General features: G+C 42.1%; 1 long non-coding RNA gene and 2 other non-coding genes across 3 annotated transcripts; all 3 read right to left on the minus strand.

Annotated features, from left to right (window-relative positions):
- Window positions 1-11,870: 11,870 nt before the first annotated feature.
- On the minus strand, window positions 11,871-14,518 carry LOC144084313 (uncharacterized). The gene is made up of 4 exons (XR_013303769.1): window positions 14,348-14,518; window positions 13,442-13,516; window positions 13,132-13,174; window positions 11,871-12,240 (listed from the first exon to the last, which is right to left on the minus strand). It is a non-coding gene; the product is annotated as an uncharacterized LOC144084313 (long non-coding RNA).
- On the minus strand, window positions 13,261-13,394 carry LOC144085196 (small nucleolar RNA SNORA14). The gene has a single exon (XR_013304056.1). It is a non-coding gene; the product is annotated as a small nucleolar RNA SNORA14 (small nucleolar RNA).
- Window positions 13,891-14,025, minus strand: LOC144085195 (small nucleolar RNA SNORA14). The gene has a single exon (XR_013304055.1). It is a non-coding gene; the product is annotated as a small nucleolar RNA SNORA14 (small nucleolar RNA).
- Window positions 14,519-14,715: the final 197 nt, after the last annotated feature.

Genomic DNA, 14,715 nt, shown 5'->3' on the forward strand with positions numbered 1-14,715 from the left:
AAAGACGGCTAGCGAGCGCTGAGACTTGAGCCCACGAGCGTGTTTTTGGGGGGGGGGGGGACTATGACAATTAGTCCCGCGCTGCGCGTCACGGCCTGCGTTTCCACGGCAACAAATCGGCGCGCTCGGGTGGCGAGGGACAAAAAATGTGTTATTAATGAGCACCGAAGGAAGCGTTTGAACCGGCGGTCCGAGACAATGGCAAGGTGACATAATCAGATGCTGACAATTAATGAGTCTTTGTAAACGTGCCCGATTAAAACACTCTTTTGTTCGTCTTTAATGACGTGACTCAAAGCCTTGAAGGGATCTTAAGGGGGGAAAAAGAGCGATGGTTTAAAAAAAAGCAGGCCAAACTTAATGGGAAAGAGAGAGAGATTTCTGACATAAACAAGCGTGAAAAAAAATGTGGGGAATGTTCACGCAACGCAAGCCTTCCCCATTCATGTGCTAAAACAGTGCTGACTCAACTCGGGGCCACTGAGTGCAGGCAGTTGCATTCCAGAGCCTCGTGGTCCGACCGGGACGCGCGCTCTCGTTTTGAAGCGGGGGTTCGATGCCCGAGAGGTCGCCTTGCACAAAAGCGCATGCTCTGCCGTGACGGTTGTTTAACACTTTGTCGCAGAGTGCTCATTAGTTTAACTCGTTCGCCGCCCGTCCGGGTCCAGAGTGTGTTTTGGTAGTTTGTAAAAGAGGGAAATTGTTTCCAGAACCTCGCAGTTAAAATGAGGGCGCACTTGTTGGAATTTGTCTTCATTTTTTCTTCCCAATACATTGTTAAGAGTTTTATTTTGGATGGATTCATTTTTATTACTAGTGGATTTTTTATTTGTTACATTTTTTCAAAACTGACTGTTTCTTTCAAGAATCATGATTTTTTTTTTTGTTCCCTCAAGGTTTTTATGCCGGGCAACTTCTGGCTTCTTTCATTTGTGTTTATTTTAATGCATACTTCTTACTTTAACCCTTTCATGCTAAAATGCCATTTAAAAACACTGCTAATTACATACCTGTCAACCTCTGCCGATAACTGCCCTTATAAATGATTATGATTCCCCTTACAAACCCCCCAAAAAACCTTACAAACACCGTACGGTGTTTGTAAGGTTTTTTGGGGGGTTTGTAAGGGGAATCATAATCATTTATAAGGGCAGTTATCGGCAGAGGTTGACAGGTATGTAATTAAAACGAGCCATTCATATAAAATCATTCTAAATCCAATGAAACTTAAACCATGAATACGTGTATTTTGCTGTGGGAAATGATTTAATAATATTATTTAGTTTTCTTTCATAAATCTGTCGTGACCCTACATAGCTTCACTAATTGGCTGCTATTGACGGCAATAGAAGTCCAATCCATTTTAACTGGGAGGGGCCCGAAGCGATCAAATAATAACTTTTGAACATCCCGATTTCATTTCACTGTATAACATCACTCGATTCATACACTAATGTCAAAAAAGAGACAATTTAGGTCACTTCTCGCCGCGGTCTGAACGTAGTAGACCTTTGTCATTGTGAGACATCAAACAGGATGTTCTCAGGGGAAGTGACCACTGAGCATAAAATGCCATCTGCGTCTAACAAAAGCGATTGGACCTCACACAAAGGCCTTAAAATCAAAATATTGAATCAACTGCTGATACGCAATGCTGGTATTGGAATAATTTCATTTGTTTTTGTTGTTCAAATGACTAGTTTATGTTTCATATGCCTTCATTTGCCTCTCGGAGAAATTACAATGGAAGCCTAGCAATTCTGCCTAGCAACAAGAGCTTACAGGTGCAGCCAGACAATCGGTCCAAAGGCTACTACGATTACTTGTTTTTTTCCTTGCAAAAAGGCCAGCGCATTTATATTCTCTAGCAGTAGCGCATAAAAACAAGCGGGCCGAAATACATGTCGAGCATGAGGCAATAATTGAATCCACCCTTTGTTTTTTTTTTGAATCCGGTGTTCTATTTTCACCTCTCGCTCGCTCCTCTTTTGTTCATCCTTTTTTTGTACAAATGGTTCGGTCCCCGGCTCGCCATATTCCCACTCGCTTCCTTCCCGGCGCCCACGCTTCTCGCCTCCTCTTTTCGTATCTCAGCTGTTACTTGGCAACGTGGTCCCGGCTGGACCAGAAGTAGCCAAGTTGCCATGACAACAGAACGCACACATGCAGACGCGGTAAACACTTTTTTTTTTTTTTTTGGAAGCGCCGCGCCGTACATGAAAGGCGAGTGTGTTGCTGAGATCAGGAATGAAGCGCCGGTTCTACGCCAATGCAGCTACAGCTGATTAATTCAGGTCGTTTTTTTTTTTGTAGCTGGAGCGATGGATTTTTGCCATTGCTAATTCCTCACGGTGATAGAGCATCCATTCAGCTGGATGAAGGCGCCTGACGATACGCGTCGACACTTCCGATTGGAAGCACTCGCGGGCTTGAGTGCCGTTCTGGGAAACGGACCTCTCGTCTCCGTGCCCTGGGTAACACTGCATCTGTCGCCATAGTAACCGTATCCATCATCTGCAGGGGATCAATTGATTCATTATTGAGCGAGGCGGAGCCCCCATCTCTGCTTCCAGTTCACGTCGGCTAACATCCATTATTGAAGTGAAAGCCTGCCCACTCGCTGGGATGGAAGAGAAAAAGCTGTCACGTCTCCCTTGTGGAAGTACAATTGACATCATACGTTTTCCCTGGAAAGCATTTACAATGTTGTCTGGGAAGGAAGGAATAGTATTTTTCTTTTGTAAATAGGGGGGGGTGATATAGTCCATTAGTTCTTCCCTTCAAATCAACTTTTTTAATTCGATTGGCCCTAGCCACTCGCAGTAAAAATGGATTGGACGTCTATTGTGGTCAATGGCAGGTAAAGAATTAAGCTATGGGAGGACACGAGAGATTAATGAAACTAATTCCCAAAACACGACGGTCACACTTAATGGAATTTGTCGCTATAGTTTATATAGTTTTTTTTTAGCTCATTCGTTGAAGTTATACTTTGAAAAATTGTATTTAGTGTTGTTTATATTTTTCATTTTTTAAGTTGCCTTTATTTGTATTGCGTTTCAAATAATAACAAAAGGTTTTCTTGAATGAATTCCTTCATTTTGGTGAAAATTATTCTTATATGTATATTTTTTTCCCATTGCAAAATACACAAAGTCGACACTAATACTACAATTAGATGTGAAATAGGGGGTCCAAAAATATTTGCCCCTGAGCCTATTTAATGTAATAAAAATATTTAGGAAAAATTAAATCCTAATTCATGCATGTAAGGGTTAAAAACATTGCATATTAGCAATTAGTATTACAATTTTAAGTACCAATAATTCATATTGTTTTTTATTTTAAGTAAATGTTCATTGGCTCCTCCCTGTCCACAACAATTAAAAGCGCAGGTGGCGACAAAACAAATGTATATGATTGGCAAATTTGTGCAAAATGGATGATGTCAGGTCTTCGCACTTTGACATTTTAATGTGCTCACCGATTGGATGACATGATTAGTTCTTCTTTCTGAGCCTAGCTCAATGATGGGAAACCTCCTAATGGATGTGTGTGTGTGTGTGTGTGTGTGTGTGTGTGTGTGTGTGTGTGTGTGTGTGTGTGTGTGTGTGTGTGTGTGTGTGTGTGCTGAGCCTTAAAAAAAGATGCCTTGCTTCTACTTAACATCATCTGTTGAACTAAGAGCATCCACAGAGTATTTCTGGCTAGCTACAAGGCTAATTTGGGAGCATTGAGATGAAATTAGAATTTTCAGCCAAAGACCCCGCATGACCCTTCGCATAATGAGTTTTTCTATTGTTTCAAGCATTTCTAATTGCAAAGGGCATATTGAAGTGACAGTAAGTGTGTCTTGACCTTTTTTAAATTGCATAGCTGCTCACTTCAGGAAAGACATCAAATAGCCGCTTCATCGTCAACAGAATGTGCGTGTTAATTAAAACCGTGAGCGATGTAGTTTATGTGAATGGAGCTAAAATGTGAATGAACTTCTATGTTTGAATAATTGAGTTTAGGACTGTGTGAACGCAAGGTGAAAAAAGTTGATAAGATGCATTTGGGATATGTGGAATTTTTTTTTCATCTCACACTTAGCACGAGTGTTTTGAAATATTATTATTTTTAAGTTTGCTTAAAAAAATCCATTGAAATTACAATGTCAAGGATAATTTAAAACTGAAAATGTCCCAAATCAGGCATTAATATTCATGTCACAAAATTTCGGAATTGAAAATCCTCCCGGCGTAAAAGAAAACAAGTTGCCGATTTATTTTCAATGATATAATGGAAATAAACACGGTGCTTTGAAAAAGGCGCGAGTTGCTCACATCTCGCATGTGAACGCGCGTCACAGCTGCCGTAAATAGACCGCCAGCCAAAAAGGAAGTAGATCAAAGCGTCTTGTAAAATAGGTCGAATGGTGGATATTCATGTTCTCCAGACCCACTGGGAACACTTTACTGTCAATAAAATAAAATAAAAATCAAACTGCGAGGACAGAAATGTGATGGAATGAGGCCTGAAAATGTTTCTCCAACTTCTGCACGCATTCCGCCAATGTGTCGAGTCGCCCGATACATTTTGGTGGCGAGTAAGAAGCCATTGCTGAAGGATGGGGAAAGCGCAGCTTAGGTTCCGTGAACAATTCAAAGCCTGATCGCCATTTCAATTGGATCGGGGGCCATATGAAATCATCTTTTCGGACGCAGAAGGTCCGGAGAATTGCTGCCACGATCGTAGTACGGGCGTAAGTTGCGGCTCACGATGCCCTCTCCATTTTCCGCATCATCCTCTCGACGACTTTGGTTTGAGAGGCAAAGCCCGACTTGCCACTGTCATTATCTCACGGCCTACGAGAGGCTGTAATCTCCCTTCCCGGTTTGTTGAGTAAAGCAGATTTAATGTGACAAATCCAGGGCCCCAAATGACAAATAAATCAGGAATTTTCTCTGCTAAGTACCACTCACTTGATAGTACGGCAGAGTGGGGAGGGGCTACTTCATTTCCGCACGTTGCTACTAGGGCTGCCACCATTCATTGACGACAAATCAACTATAGTATTAATGTGCAGATATTTTGAAAGTTGACATTGGCCTAACATTTGTCCAAATACTATTTTTTTGCATGCATTTTTTTCATGTTTAAACTTAATTTTATTTGTTAAATACATTTTTAAAAAAGCAAATTGGCCTAAGAATTGTCCAAATACTATTTTTTTTCATGTTTAAACTTTATTTTATTTGTTAAATAAATTTTAAAAAAGCAAATTGGCCTAAGAATTGTCCAAATACTATTTTTTTTCCATGATTTTTTTTCATGTTTAAACTTAAATTTATTTGTTAAATAAATTTTTAAAAAAAGCAAATTGTCTTATTGATACTTTAATTTTTTTTACAAATCGACCGTTAATTAGAATGTTGGGATATTTATTTCATCTATATGCTATATTCTCGATTTAATTAAAAAAATACATGAAATAAAAACAAATTAAAATTTTAATATCCTCTTCTTGATTATCTTTAGGATGAATCGAAATGAGATATCTAGTTTTGCGGAGGGAAAACAATGAGCTTAAAAATAACCTAATATAAACTAGGAGCACAATTCTCCGCCAAAAATTGACCTCACTACCCCAAAATGTAATCCTCCATCCCTTTCATTTCCAAAACATACCCAACAAGTTCACTAAGTCCCTTTATTCCTTCTTCCCCTATCATGAAAACAAACAAAGCGCCAGACAAATAAACCCACGGAAATTAACGACCTCATCTTTATAGCATAAAACTCCAGTCATCTCAAAAAAACAATTGCCGATTATTCTTAGCTTCAGCCAAATCGACCTCGTCGCCAAAACCATTTCATTGCAAATGAGTACAAGCTGTTCCGACAAAGAACAGAAACTCTTAACAAGTGTTCCAAACGTTCCCAGAAATAAGCAACCGGTGCCTAACGTGCCCCGAGGGTAAAGCTATACCATACCGCCGTCCACACCCACACACATCGCATCCTTATGTTACGTAAGCACACAAGCACCCGGCTCATCCTATAAACAGCGCGCTTGAATGAATAACATTAAAGGAGTCGGTCCGATAAGCCGCCCCCTCGTCGGGTGCCGGGTACACGGTCGATTGGTCGCTGGTCTTTTGGTCGCCGGTCTTTTGGTCGCCGGTCTTTTGGTCGCCCGGAAGGTAAGTAATAATTACCATTTAAATCGTTGCTCAAATTCCCTAAATACAAACTGCAAATTACTATTTAGTCATACTTAATGCCCTAGTAATTATTAGGCTAAAGAAAAGCTCAAAATTTCCCGGACTTTTATTGTTTTTTGTTGGAGAACTTGTTAAGACCCTGACTGACGTAGCTTCTTAAAGGGACAGCGCATGTACATAAACCCTTATACACTTACACGTCAGCTCAGTGAAACTGCTCATGGCCATTGTTGGCTTTTATTGATGCGTAGACCGTGTTGTTTTACCTTGTTTTGTCGCCGGTCTTTTGGTCGCCCGTTGTCGCGGTCGGGGCGACCAAAAGACCGGCGACCAAAAGACAGACGACCAAAAGACCGGCGACCAAAAGACCGGCGACCAAAAGACAGGCGACCAAAAGACAGGCGACCAAAAGACAGGCGACCAAAAGACAGGCGACCAAAAGACAGGCGACCAAAAGACAGGCGACCAAAAGACAGGCGACCAAAAGACAGGCGACCAAAAGACAGGCGACCAAAAGACAGGCGACCAAAAGACAGGCGACCAAAAGACAGGCGACCAAAAGACAGGCGACCAAAAGACAGGCGACCAAAAGACCGGCGACCAATCGCCCGCACACGGGGTGCCGGGCCCCCGATTCAAAAGTAACTTTTTGTGCGGGGAATTGATGAGGCGCACGGCTCAAAGCTTAAGTCTTCAAAGCCCACGCTTTGGCGAGATGTAAGGCGTCCGAGCCACTTTGTAGTTCCTAGGTGAGCGAGTGGGAAGACAATACGCGTCCAAAAGTTGCGCCAAGGTTACATCTGGCGCAAAGAAAGGCGTCGACCCCTCCCCGATTTATCGAAGCGGCGGGAGTCGGGAAGGCTTCGCTCGTGTTCCAAGGTTACGCTCCCCTTCATCCCTCCCCATAAAAGGAAAGCCGGCGTGGGAGAAAGAGAGGAAGAGCCGACGTACGGAGATAAGGAAATGATGGTATAATAGCGCGGGTTTCATCACAGTCAAACGCAGGCAGACGAGGGGAGAGTGACATCCGGACGCCAAAAGAAATGATTTCAAAGAGCATTTCATCTCAGATTATTGCATAGAGACACGTTGGGCAAGTCGATGCGCGGATTCGGGTTTTTAAGACCGTGGTCCTGCTGATTGAAGGCTGACGAGTTGAAGGCTTGCTCGGATCAAAGCATCGCTCGTTGCGTTAGTATTAGGAGCCGTTTGTTTAGAGACGCTGCTTTTAAGTGAGAATCGCATTTGTTGACACTCAATTATTTTGGAGCCGGAGAATAACCGGCAAAACTTGGAGTGATGAAATCCATTTGGGGGAGTTTGTGAGTACAAAGAGTAAAAAAAATAGTCCAACAGTTGAATTTACAAACCGGCGTCAAATTTGACGAACCTCCCTCAATCATAATGACTTATTTTTTTATTACACCATTTCTTACAATTGATAGAATAATGAACCACTTTTAACAAGGTTAAAATGAATAACAAACACACTATGGTACATGTGTCAAAGTGGCGGCCCGGGGGCCAAATCTGGCCCACCGCATCATTTTGTGTGGCCCGGGAAAGTAAATCATGAGTGCCGACTCTCTGTTTTAGGATTAAAATGAAGAGTATAGATGTATATTAAATTTCCTGATTTTTTTCCCCTTTTAAATGAATAATTGTATTTTTTTTATCATTTTTTCTGTGTTTTTAGTTCAAAAATCATTTTGTAAAATCTAAAAATACATTAAAAAAGCTAAAATAAACATTGTTTTAGATCTATAAAAAAACTGAATATTCAGGGCTTTTAATCCATTTCTTCTAATCCATTTATATTAAAAAAAAACTAAATATTATATCCAAAATGGTCCGACCCGCATGAAATCAAGTTGACGTTAATGTGGCCCGCGAACTAACCCGAGTTTGACACCCTTGCACTACGGTGATGGCCCCAAGATTTGTTCTTAAAACAACGTCATGGTATTTTAATGACGGCCCTATAAAACAGTAATCATAATAACTGCAATTTAATTCCAACTGACTAACCATCTATATTGCTTCCACTGAAACTGCCTCGCCAATCTTCATGTAAACATACTCATCAGAGCCTTTCATTAAGAATGGCAGGAAGCAGAAGCAGCGCGCTACACACTGTTTGTTTTTGTCAAACGCAGAAAGGAGCGGAAGTGGAGGATTGCAGCATTCTTCCTGAGGCCCCGCATTCCCCAGAGGACCACAGCCGGGTTGTTGTAGGAACACCCCCCCCCCCCCCCCTATCGGCTCGCCCGCCACTTCCTGTACATGCTTACTTGCCTTTTCCCTTGCACGCCCCTAGTGCGGTCAATCCCCCCCCCACCTCCCTGCTGCTCCAAATACATTATTTACCCCCTCCCTTTACTCAAAAGAATCAGGACAGTGAGAAATAACACCGTTCTATAACACCCCCCCTCTCACCAGCTCGCTCTTTTCTCACTTGGCGTGATGAAAATACAGTGCGGGGCTGCACCGCCACAAAGGGGAACTCTGTGAGGCCCAAGCCCTCCCATTAATCCCCTCCGACATGCCTCCCGAGGGCAGGGATTTGCTACAAGTCAATGCAGGAGAGCGACAGTATGCAAAACAAGCCCGTCTGACTCTCTCATGCTATTCAAAGCGTGGCGATGCCAAAGAGAGACGGGGGAGCAGATGAAGGAATTGGGGTGGGGGGGCCCTCATTTAACCCTCACGTCAACCGGCTACTCGAAATTCTTTGACGTTGGCCGTCGTAAATGATGCTTATGGACGACGGGGAAGACTAGAACGCCGCTCGGCGTAAACAAGGATTGGCGAGTCATGTGATGCACTTAGTCTAGTCCGTCACTCGGCCAGAGTGGTGGGATTGAGTTTCAATCTTATCAGGGGGGCGATCTGGCGATGAACAGAAAGAAAGGCGGAGGTTGGGGACGATGACGTCAGGACGAGGGTGGGAAAACCGGTAATCGAGGGCGGGTTTTTTTTTTTTTTTTGTTCTAACCGATCCAGGGCCAAAGAGATTTGTGCAGAAACAAGAAGCACCTGACTGTGATCCAAGATTGCACTTGCAGGACAGCAGATTGGTGAAAAGATGTCCTCTTGATGGCTTGGAATGAAAACCTGCACCCGCTGCGGCCCTTTGTGGAAGCGTTTGCCCACCCACCCCTTGCGTTAGGAGATGGTCGGGTGGGCGCGGCAGTTTGGAGAGGAACGTAAACAAGAGAAAGGCTGCAGAATGTGAGCCTCTTTCATACAAAAATCCCATGAAATTCCCACTCCTATCTGGCCTTGGTTTACGACTACGTAAGGGGGTGTCTAATCTATGGGCCGCGGGCCAACTGCGGCCCAATTATAGGCCAGCAGCCAATTAAATATTGATGCCTAATACATAGACGTCAATTTGATTTCAACTGGGAAGCCCAGCATTGAGGGATCATGTTCTACACATTTTTTAACCCATTCCGATCCTCTGTTTAACAAAATTGAAAAAAAGTATGGACACCCCTACGTTGGAAGTGAAAGCAAAGCAATATGCTAATGCAGGGGTAGGGAACCTATGGCTCGGGAGCCTTAAGTGGCTCTTTTGGTTGGTGCATATGGCTCCCAGATAACCTGTCAGTTAATATATGGAGTTCTGAATGCACCAATAGGAGCATCAAGTCTGTGGCATTGACGCTACATCTAGCGCCGCTTTAATCATTATTCTTTTAATTCGACGACTCTTTATGCATACAGTGATTAGCAACAGCGTAACAATGTTGGCAAAAGAATTCAGGGAGTTTTTGTACTTTCAAAGGGATGAAATTAGTAAAAAAAAAAGGTGCACATTTTTCATGTATGTTAAATTATGAGTATGGCTCTCAAGGAATAATATTTGAAAATATGAATTGTTTATGGCTCTCTCTGTCAAAAAGGTTCCCGACCCCTGTGCTAATGTTTTGCTATCAATTCTCTTTGTGAAACTTCCAATTTCACCTCCGACTTCATTATCATGCTACGTCAGCATTGTTGACATAGAAGAAACGGGGGGTTTCATCCCTGCCGAGGGGGCACAATACTGGGGGAAAACACACGAGGGCGAGGATTTAGTGGAAGCGAAATCCGCCAGATTTGTATTCTGCTTTGGATTCTCCAGCGTCTCGTCTCCCTCTCTCGTTTTCCATCCTTCCTTGGCCCATCCGAGACGGAAAATGGGTCATCTGTGTGCAAGTTAATACTCTGGGCACACACAGTGGCGCTTTTATTTTTAGGCCGTCTTTGCCCTCACTTGGTGAATGACAGAGGTGTTGGGTAATGGCCCGAGCCCTGTTTATTATTATAACTACTGGCACGCTTCTAATGTTTCCCTTCGTGACTGCGTATATATTTGACGAGGGCCGCAAGCGTGACATCAGCCGCAGACACGGCGACTCTGGCCCGGGGGGGGTGTTAGAACGCTTAACAACGCAAGTGCGGGGAGGGCCCGCCGGAGATCAACGCTATCTCCTCCAAAGCTCATCAGACTGGTGGCGAGGCTGCCATGGCAACGGCATACTAGCGAGCTATTTCTGGCCGCCCCACTCCCAAACACAGCTGCTCCCGCACTAGCAGTCATCCCCACCTGTCAGATATCCAATCTCGGCCACGCGTGGCATTCCGCTCGCCAGATCGCGACCTGACATTCACGCCGCCCGACGGTAATTATTGCTGACCGTCCTTATGGGACACATTCCCCAGCCATGTCTGTTACTACGCGTTCTAGATGGTCGCTTTTTTAAATAAGGCCCCGTGTTCTTCTCACTGCAGAGATTTAAACATAGCAGTCAGTCCCTGACAGTTTATGTCCTCGGGTTGAAAGAATTATTGCAAGCAGTGAAGTAAAAGTATCACAGATACACCAACACATGCTGCAGAGGTTTTTAGAGCTGTCAAAGCGAGTTGCTCTGATCTCCTTCTTCATTCACGCCTTCCAAAAAAGTGGGCCGCCTAGTTGAGGGTCTTTGCGCAGAACAACAGCGCCCCCTGCTGAATGTGGGTGCCGTTGCGCTCCGTCCTTTACACTCAACGTTAAATGCAGATGTATGGCCTTAAGATTCCATGCATACATCCAAATAGGAATAAAAATTACACCCCCTATTGGTTTTGTTTTTAAATGACAAATGATTATACAGTGATCCCTCGCTATAACGCGGTTTACTTTTCCCGGTTTCACGACTTCACCGATTTGCATCGTGCAGTCTTCTGCATTCTGATTGGGCAAAAGGTCACTCCGCTTCTTCTCTACCTGTGCATCAATAATGTTGCATTTAAATATGTACACGTACGTAAAACAGCTTGCAGAATTGATATTACCTGCGTGCAAATTCTCTTGCAATTTTGAGACTTCATGGCTACCTTCATCATATGCGTTGTATGCATTTTTGTGAACTTCAAAAATGTATGCATTCAACAAAATAGTTTAAAAAAAACACAAACTTCATATCTGGAAAAAGCTTTCACAACCAGAGCTTACGTTAGTTGAGATTTTGATGCAATTAAATATTTAGCGTCCGCTTGTTTAATGCAATGTCATTTCTAAAATGTTATCAAACCTAATTTTATTCCACTTTAGAGCGATTTTCTTGAACTATTCTAGAACTTGAGGAATCAGTCAGTCGACATGGGAAAAATTGCATAGAATCCAGTAAATTAGTTTTTTCACACAATTTATTATCAAAGCAAAAAGTACATTTCTTTTACATTAATGTATAGGATCTCCAAGATCTGTGAATTGACTGGGACACAATTCTTTTTATGCAAAGGGAAGACACAAGCACTCCTATTATGATTCCAGAAATACCGTCTCCACTTTTGGATGATGTCCCTCATCAACTTGAGAGAATGGTTGACAACAAACCAATTTTTCAGTGCCAGACATTATGCAGTCATGAGCTCATGGAAAGCGGAACATCTCGCACGCACTTTTCACCATCCTCCTTTTATTTTCATCGGGGAAGCGGCTTTACCATTTCCTCCCGTTTCCTGGCAACGTCGAGACTGAGAGCTGAGAGAAAAACAGCTGCAGACGGGAGGGGGGGAATAATTACCGCTCTATTTGGAGACACTCGGCGGACATGCTGCCTTCCACTGAAAACACAATGACCCCGTTCAACCCGGCTAAACGAAACACACTGTACTATACAAGTGGGCTTAATTAGAAATTCCCAGAAACATTTGTGCCCCTCCAGCAAAAAAAAAAGGCTCTCCTCCCTCATAGAAAAAAAACCTAAACGGCGACACTACTGTGCTTTGCTACTGCCATCTGTAGGTCGAAAAACAACATCCTCTCACTCAAGTATTCATTGACTTCCCCGTCCTTCAAGCAAAAAGACACAATGTTGCAATTTCATTTGGTCAAAAATGCCGTGAGTTCATCTTTTGTTCAAATGTGGGGAACTATTTTTTACTAAATTTGTGTCCATTGGTTTCTGGGCAAAGAGCACTGAAGGCACAACTGCAATTTTTTTTGACAATCTTCATCAACAGACAGTTTTCTTCCTGGTGCTTGCTTGCACAAAGTTTGTGTTTATGGACGTCCCGTCCAGGATGGGCATTTCCGCCATAATTTGCTGTTCTCATTCATTTATGTTTGGGCAATTCAGGTCCTCCTCGTCCATCTTAACCATTAGGCAAAGTAATTCTTTACATATTTGTACCTCACCGAGTTGGATGTTGCCAGACATTTTTAAAAAAGCATATTTAAGTGCAGTATAATAGCTTGATAGTTGATTGCTAAAACCAGGGCCTTACATTTGTATTTCTCTCACTCATGATTTTGATGTTTTGAGTTATAATGGTTTTATATAAATAAAAAAACAAACAACTCAGGGAATTTTACAAATTATACAAATAGAGGTACTGTGAATATTGATGGACATTTGTCCTACCTGCCATACGCCGCAGAACTTACCAGTATCTCTTCAGCTAGCTGGTTTTCTCTTTAATATGAAACACTGAAAAGCAAATGTTAAATGCCATTAAGGGAATGCTAGTTTATCACTTGAGTGAACAGGGCCATTCATAAGATGAGTCACACACAATTGTGTCTTAGACGTGAAATAACCAAGAGTGTAAGAAAGCAGCTCTCGGTATTGGATTTTCTAAGATTGATCTTGCACCTTTTCTTGTCCCGGAGGCCACAAAAGACAACTGGGGGGTTTACTAAAGATGCCAGAAGGAATAAAAACATCACGATATTGAAGAATTTTGGAGACACTCACCTGGTTGGTCTGTCTTAGGGTGTCAGTGCATATCTGAAACACTTGGAGCTCAGTTTCCGTGTTCAGATAGTTTACCTGTTACAAGGGAGGAACAGTCATTTGAAAGCCATACAATTTAAAAGATATAATAATATTAAAAACGTTGAAATTTAGGTTAATGTGATTTACAAATGCACCACATGGGCAGTGATTTTTTTTTTCTGGTTACTTCAGATCCATCCATTGTTTTTCCATCAACAATCCAAGGCCTATTTATAGACCAGCAAAAGTAAATAATTATAATAAAACCTGTAGATGGCGAATCTTATCTATTTTTTTTTTTATATTAAATGAGCCAGGTTAGTACCTCCTTACTTTAGGAAATAATCTGTTTAAAAAATATCAATAATAATTAATCAGAAAATTGCACAATTGAAAACAAACCAACACATAGATTTTCATTACACAGAATTGTGTCTTAGAGGTGAAATAACTGAGAGCGTCAAACAAGTTTCTCTCAGTTTTGAATTTCCTAAAATTGATCTTGCATCTTTTCTTGTCCCAGAGGCCACAAATGGCGACTGGGGGGTTTACTAAAGATGCCAGAATAACCAACAACACGTATTTGTAAAGGTATGCTATTCTAGATTTTGGATGAATTCTTATTAGACTGTTTTTGTACGCAATCAAGGAGCGTCATTCGTAATCATAAATGATTGTAAAATGAAAAAAAGTCGCCGTGTCCCTGCTTCGATCTCGAAAAGCCACATGGGTTCATATGCCAATCAAGGCAATTAAACACAACTTAAGATGTAGAATGTTGGATAAAAATGTTAAAAAGCAGTCGTCCATGCGGTTGGTCGGCCACGTGTTAACGTGGTCCCGATGGTTTCAACATGCACTGGCTAAACTAAAAAATAAAATTACCTTCTCTTACACGTGTCAAATAGAGCCTCTTCTTCTTCTTCTTCTTCAGATCGCAAGCTGCCCATATTTTTATAGATTTTGTTTTTTAAACAAATAAGGTCTTGACGGTATGCGCTGCAGTGTAGACTGGCTAGCCAGTTAGCCAAGTGGTAGTAACGCTTGCCTTACGTTCAATCTGATTGGCTGGTTCTATATACAGGGAGTACATTCGTGACCAATCAAATTTGAGCATATACAACCCTTACTTACACGTCATACCATTCACAAAAAGTGGGTGGGACGTTTAAGTGTTGGGTAGACAAAAGTAAATGGGAGTGAAAAAGGCATTTGACTTTTACAATTAAGTGGTGATGTTTAAATGAAATACG

This window comes from Stigmatopora argus, chromosome 11, assembly GCF_051989625.1.
Source record: "Stigmatopora argus isolate UIUO_Sarg chromosome 11, RoL_Sarg_1.0, whole genome shotgun sequence".
Taxonomy (NCBI): domain Eukaryota; kingdom Metazoa; phylum Chordata; class Actinopteri; order Syngnathiformes; family Syngnathidae; genus Stigmatopora; species Stigmatopora argus.